The 7167-nt window shown below is 62.9% G+C and overlaps 1 non-coding gene across 1 annotated transcript; it reads right to left on the bottom strand.

Annotated features, from left to right (window-relative positions):
• Positions 1–2718: 2718 nt before the first annotated feature.
• TRNAR-CCG lies at positions 2719–2791 on the bottom strand. Its single transcript has one exon. It is a non-coding gene; the product is annotated as a tRNA-Arg (tRNA).
• Positions 2792–7167: the final 4376 nt, after the last annotated feature.

Here is a 7167-nt window from a genome sequence, read left to right on the forward strand (position 1 = left end):
GGACACGCGGGGACAGAGGAGACAGCGGGGACACCCAGGGGACAGCGAGGACACCCAGGGGACAGTGGGGACAGCGGGGACACCCAAGGGACAGCGAGGACACTGGGACACCCAGGGGATAGCGGGGGGACAGAGGGGACAGCGGGGACATCCAGGGGATGGCGGGACAGCGGGGACACCCAGGGGACAGCGGGGACACCCAGGGGACAGTGGGGACATCCAGGGGATGGCGGGACAGCGGGGACACGGGGGGACAGAGGGGACACCCAGGGACAGCGGGGACACCCAGGGGACAGAGGGGACAGCGGGGACACCCAGGGGACAGAGGAGACACGGGGGGACACGGGGGGGGATACAGGGATAGGGGGGACACCCGAGGGACAGCGGGGACACCCGGACAGTGGGGACACTGGGATAGGAGGGACATTGGGGGGACAGGAGGGACAGGGGGACATTGGGGGTGGCAAGGACATTATGGCGACCTTGAGGGGACATTGGGGACACGGGGGACAATGGGGGGATGGCAGGGACATGATAGCGACATTGAGGGGACATTGGGGACACGGGGGACAATGGGGGGATGGCAGGGACAGGAGTGGGAGGACATTGGGGACACAAAGCGGTGACAGGGGGGACATGAGTGACACTGGGTGGGGGTGGTGACACGGATGTCACCCCCGGTGTCCCTCGGTGTCCCCACAGGCGCTGGGGATCCACAGCCACGCGGAGGGGACACACGCGGACACGGGCGGACCCCCCTGGGAGCTGCTGGGGGTCCTGGGGGGGCTCTACGGGGGATTCGTGCTGGAGAGAGCGCTGGGGGGCATGGGACACGGCGACACGGAGGTGGGGACATTGGGGACATTGGGGACATGGGGACATTGGGGGGGCTCTACGGGGGATTCGTGCTGGAGAGAGCGCTGGGCGGCATGGGACACGGCGACACGGAGGTGGGGACACGGGGACATTGGGGGCATTGGGGACATTGGGGACATTGGGGACATTGGGGACATTGGGGACATGGGGGGCATGGGGGACATTGGGGACATTGGGGACATGGGGGACATGGGGGGACAGGGACAGGGAGGGGACAGAGAGGGGACCTGGGGACATTGGGGACATGGGGGGGACCCGGGGGGGACACGGGGACATTGGGGGGACATGGGGCGGGACAGGGACAGGGAAGGGGACAGGGAGGGGACACGGGACATTGGGGGGGGACATTGGGGACATTGGGAGGGGACATGGGGGGACAGGGAGGGGACACGGGGACATGGGGACATTGGGGGGGACACGGGGGGACATGGGGGGGACATGGGGGGGACAGGGACGGGACACGGGGGCGACAGGGAGGGGACACAAGGGGGACAGGGACAGGGACATGGGGACATGGGGGGGGACATGGCGGGGACAGGGACAGGGAGGGGACACGGGGGGGACAAGGGGAGGGGACATGGGGGGGACATGGGGGGCACAGGGAGGGGACAGGGAGGGGACACAAGGGGGACAGGGAGGGGACATGGTGGGGACACGGGGCGGGACAGGGACAGGGAGGGGACACGGGGACACGGGGAGGGGACATGGGGGGAACATGGGGACACTGGGGGGACAGGGACAGGGGCAGGGAGGGGACACGGGGACATTGGGGGGACATGGAGGGGACACGGGGACAGGGAGGGGACACGGGGACATTGGGGACATTGGGGGGGGACACGGGGAGGGGGACAGGGAGGGGACACGGGGGGGGACAAGGGGAGGGGACATGAGGGGGGACAGGGACATGGACGAGGGGGGGACATGGGGGGATATGGGGGGGGAATTTGGGGGTCTGGGGGTAACGGGGACATCCCGAGACCCCCCCCAGTGAAAATTTGGGGGATTTTGGGGGGATTTTGGGGGTCTGGGGGTTACAGGGATATCCTGAGACCCCCCCCCCAATGAAAATTTGGGGGATTTTGGGGGGATTTTGGGTTGGGGGAGGGGATTTGGGGTTTATTGGGTCTGGGGGGTTGATGAATGATGGGGAGGGGGATTTTGGGTACAGCAGCTCCTCCCCCTCCTCAGGTGAAGGGTGGAGAGCCCAGCCCCGAGCCCGCCCAGAGCACGGAGGAGCTGAGGAATCACGGTACGGCCCCCAAATTCCCAAAATTCACCCCAAAATTCCTTAAATGTCCCCCAAAATTCCTTAAATCCCCCCCAAATTCCTCAAATTCACCCCAAAATTCCCCAAATCGCCTCCAAAACTCCCCAAAATTCCCCCAAACCCCCTCAAATTCTTTCCAAATCTCCCCAAAATTCACCCCAAAATTCCTCAAATCTCCCCAAAATTCCCAAATCCCCCCCAAAATTCCCCAAATCGCCTCCAAAACTCCCCAAAATTCCCCCTAAAATGCCTCAAATCCCCCAAAACTCCCCAAATTCACCCCAAAACTCCTCAAATCCCCCCATAACTCCTCAAATGTCCCCCAAAATTCCTGAAATCCCCCAAAATCTCCCCAAATTCACTCCAAAATTCCTCCCCAAAACTCCTCAAATCTCCTCCAAAACTCCCAAAATTCCCCCTAAAAACGCCTCAAATCCCCCAAAACTCCCCAAATTCAACCCCAAAATTCCTGAAATTCTCCCCAAAACTCCCCAAATTCACCCCAAAATTCCTTAAATTCTCTCCGAATCCCTCCCAAAATTCCCCCAAACCCCCTCCCAGGTAAAAGTTTCACCCGACCCAGGTGGGACTCGAACCCACAATCCCCAGCTCCGGAGGCTGATGCCTTGTCCATTAGGCCACTGGGCCGTGCGCGCGCCAGCGGCGCCCAGCGCCACCTGGGGGGGCTGCGGGGACCCCCGGGGTGGGGAGGGGACAGAGGGGACAGAGAGGGGACAGAGGGGACACAGAGGGGACAGACAGAGGGGACACAGGGGACAGAGGGAACCCCCGGGTGTCACCCGGGAGCGATCCCAGAGCCCCCCGGGGATGCCGGGATGGGGAGGGGACACAGAGGGGACCCCCAGTGTCACCTGGTGTCACCCATGGGCACTTATGTCACCCGCGGTGACACCTGGGTGGCCATGGGTGTCCCTGGGTGACCTCGGGCGTCCTGGGTGACCCCTGGGTGACCCCTGGTGACCCCTGTCTCTCTTCCTGTCTCTCCCATGTCTGTCCCGTGTCTGTCCCGTGTCTTTTTGTCCCGGTGTATCCCATGTCTGTCTGTCTGTCCCGTGTCTGTCTGTCTGTCCCGTGTCTGTCTGTCTGTCCCGTGTCTATCCCGTGTCTGTCCCATATCTGTCTGTCCCGTGTCTGTCCCGTGTCTGTCCCATATCTGTCTGTCCCGTGTCTGTCCCGTATCTGGCCTGGTGTATCCCGTGTCTGTCCTGGTCTTTCCTATGTCTGTCAATCCCGTGCCTGTCCCGGTGCATCCGGTGTCCGTCCCGTGTCTGTCTGTCTGTCCCGTGTCTGTCCCGTGTCTGTCCATGTCCATCCCGTGTCCTTCCCGTGTCTGTCTGTCTGTCCCGTGTCCGTCCGTGTCCATGTATCTGTCCCGTGCCTGTCCCGGTGTATCCCGTGTCCATCCCGTGTCCGTGTGTCTGTCCGTGTCCATGTGTCTGTCCCGTGTCCGTGTGTCCATCCCGTGTGCATCCCGTGTCTGTCTGTCTGTCCATCCGTGTCCGTGTGTCTGTCCCGTGTCCATGTGTCTGTCCCGTGTCCGTGTGTCCATCCCGTGTGCATCCCGTGTCTGTCTGTCTGTCCATCCCGTGTCCGTGTGTCCCTCCCGTGTCCGTGTGTCCATCCCGTGTCCGTGTGTCCCTCCCGTGTCCGTGTGTCCATCCCGTGTCCGTGTGTCCATCCCGTTTCCGTGTGTCCCTCCCGTGTCCCTCCCGTGTCCGTGTGTCCGTCCCGTGTCCGTGTGTCCGTCCCGTGTCCGTGTGTCCGTCCCGCAGGCTCGGGCCCGCGCGCAGGCGCTGTTGCTGTCGGCAGGGGGCGCCATTCACCGCCTGGCGGACGGGCTCGCGCTCGGCTCCGCCTTCGCCGCTTCCGGGAGCGCGGGGGCGGCCGCGGGGGCGGGGCTGGCGCTGCACGAGCTGCCGCGCGCGCTCAGTAAGGGGCGGGGCTTCGGGAAAAATGGGGCGGGGCTTCGGGGAAAGGGGCGGAGCTGGCACTGCACGAGCTGCCACGCGCGCTCAGTAAGGGGCGGGGCTACGGGAAAATGGGGCGGGGCTTCGGGGAAGGGGGCGGGGCTTGGCGCTGCACGAGCTGCATCGCGCGTTCAGTAAGGGGCGGGGCTACGGGAAGAGGGCGGGGCCTGGGTAAGTGGGCGGGGCGGACACAGCTGGGTAAAAAAGTGGGCGTGGTTTCGGCAAAGGGGCGGAGCTCGGCCAGGGAGGCGGGGCTTCGTGCGAAGGGGGCGGAGCCTGAGGTGCTCAGGGCATCTCAGTGTCGCTGTCCCTGCAGGTGACAACACGGTGTTTGGGGACATTGGGGACTCTCAGTGTCACTGTCCCCTCTGCACTCTCAGTGTCACTGTCCCCTCTGCACTCTCAGTGTCACTGTTCCCTCAGCACTCTCACTGTCACTGTCCCCTCAGTGCTCTCAGTGTCACTGTCCCCTCTACACTCTCAGTGTCACTGTCCCCTCAGCACTCAGTGTCACTGTCCCCTCTACACTCTCACTGTCACTGTCCCCTCAGTGCTCTCAGTGTCACTGTCCCCTCAGCGCTGTCACTGTCACTGTCCCCTCAGTGCTGTCACTGTCACTGTCCCCTCAGTGCTCTCAGTGTCACTGTCCCCCTCAGCGCTCTCAGTGTCACTGTCCCCTCAGCACTCTCACTGTCACTGTCCCCTCAGTGCTCTCAGTGTCACTGTCCCCTCTACACTCTCAGTGTCACTGTCCCCTCAGCACTCAGTGTCACTGTCCCCTCTACACTCTCACTGTCACTGTCCCCTCAGTGCTCTCAGTGTCACTGTCCCCTCAGCGCTGTCACTGTCACTGTCCCCTCAGTGCTGTCACTGTCACTGTCCCCTCAGTGCTCTCAGTGTCACTGTCCCTCAGTGCTGTCACTGTCACTGTCCCCTCAGTGCTGTCACTGTCACTGTCCCCTCATTGCTCTCAGTGTCACTGTCCCCTCATCACTCTCACTGTCACTGTCCCCTCAGCACTCTCAGTGTCTCCGTCCCCCGCAGGTGACGCGCTGGTGCTGTCGCAGTCCGGCCTGGGGACACGGCGGGTGGTGGCGCTGGCGGTGGCCGCAGCAGTGCCGGTGGTGCCGGGGGTGGTGGCCGGGCTGGCCCTGGGGACAGCCCCCGCTGCCCGCACCTGGCTGGCGGCTGTGGGAGGGGGATTCCTGCTGCAACCTGGCTCTGTGTCACATGGTGAGGGACATTGGGGACACTGGGGACATTGGGGACAGTGGGGACATTGGGGACAGTGGGGACACTGGGGGCACTGGGGACAGTGGGGACATTGGGGACAGTGGGGACATTGGGGACATTGGGGTGACTCCTGCAGGTACCCCTAGGTGCCCCGTAGGAACCCGTAGGTGTCCTGTAGGTACTCTCAGGTGTCCCCAGGTAACCCCCAGGTGACACTCAGGTGACTCTCAGGCGACACTCAGGTGTCCCACAGATGTCTCAGATGTCTGTCACGTATCTCAGGTGACTCTCAGGTGTCTCAGGTGCCCCAGGGACTCTCAGGTGACTCTCAGATGCCCCAGGTGACACTCAGGTGACACTCAGGTGACACTCAGGTGCCCCCAGGTAAGTCTCAGATGACTCTCAGGTATTTCAGGTGCCCCAGGGGACTCTCAGGTATCTCAGGTGACACTCAGGTGCCCCCAGGTAAGTCTCAGATGACTCTCAGGTGACTCTCAGGTATCTCAGGTGACTCTCAGGGACTCTCAGGTGCCCCCAGGTGACTCTCAGGTGACAGGTGTCTCAGGTGACTCTCAGGGGTCTCAGGTGACACTCAGGTGACTCTCAGGTGACTCTCAGGTGACACAGGTGACACAGGTGTCTCTCAGATGACTCTCAGGTGACACAGGTGACTCTCAGGTGTCTCAGGTGCCCCCAGGTGTCTCAGGTGACACTCAGGTGACACTCAGGTGACTCTCAGGTGACTCTCAGGTATCTCAGGTCTTAGGTGCCCCAGGGGACTCTCAGGTGACTCTCAGGTGCCCCAGGTGACACTCAGGTGCCCCAGGTGACTCTCAGGTGCCTCCAGGTGACTCTCAGGTATCGCAGGTAACTCTCAGGTGCCCCTCAGGTGACACTCAGGTGACTCTCAGGTGACACTCAGGTGCCCCCAGGTGACTCTCAGATGTCCCACAGGTGACTCTCAGGTATCTCAGGTGACACTCAGGTGCCCCCAGGTGACTCTCAGGTATCTCAGGTGACTCTCAGGTGCCCCAGGTGACTCTCAGGTGACTCTCAGGTGTCCCAGGTACCCCCAGGTGACTCTCAGGTGTCCCACAGGTGCCAGCCATGCTGTCGGTGCGCAGCCATCGCCCCTGGGTGCTGCTGGCGCTGCAGAGCCTGGGGCTGCTCGGGGGCTGGGGCTGCTGCTGCTGCTGGCCCTGGGCGAGCAGGGGGACGAGCACTGACCCCCCCCGGGTCACCTGGAATCGGGATCAGCACCTGGGACAGCACCTGGACACACCTGGATATACCTGGACACACGTGGGCACACTGGAACAACACCTGGGACAGCATCTGGACACACCTGGATATACCTGGACACACGTGGGCACACCTGGAACAGCACCTGGGACAGCATCTGGACACACCTGGATATACCTGGACACACGTGGGCACACCTGGAACAACACCTGGGACAGCATCTGGACATACCTGGATGCACCTGGGGACACCTGGATGCACCTGGACACACACCTGGACACACCTGGAAATAGCTGGGGACCCCTCCAGGTCCTGCTCAGATCCCCCCCCCCAACATCGGGATTGCCAGGAATCCACACCTGGGCACACCTGGGCACACCTGGGCACACCTGGGCACACCTGGGGAACCCCCCAGACCCCCCCCGGGGATGGGAATGGGAGCAATAAAGGTGGAGATGGAGCTGGAGTCTTGGATTTGGGGTTGGGGGGATACTGGGAGGGACTGGATGGACTGGGGGGGACTGGGAGGGTACTGGGAGGGACTGGGAGGGTACTGGGAGG

Source organism: Catharus ustulatus, unplaced genomic scaffold (assembly GCF_009819885.2).
Source record: "Catharus ustulatus isolate bCatUst1 unplaced genomic scaffold, bCatUst1.pri.v2 scaffold_139_arrow_ctg1, whole genome shotgun sequence".
NCBI lineage: Eukaryota > Metazoa > Chordata > Aves > Passeriformes > Turdidae > Catharus > Catharus ustulatus.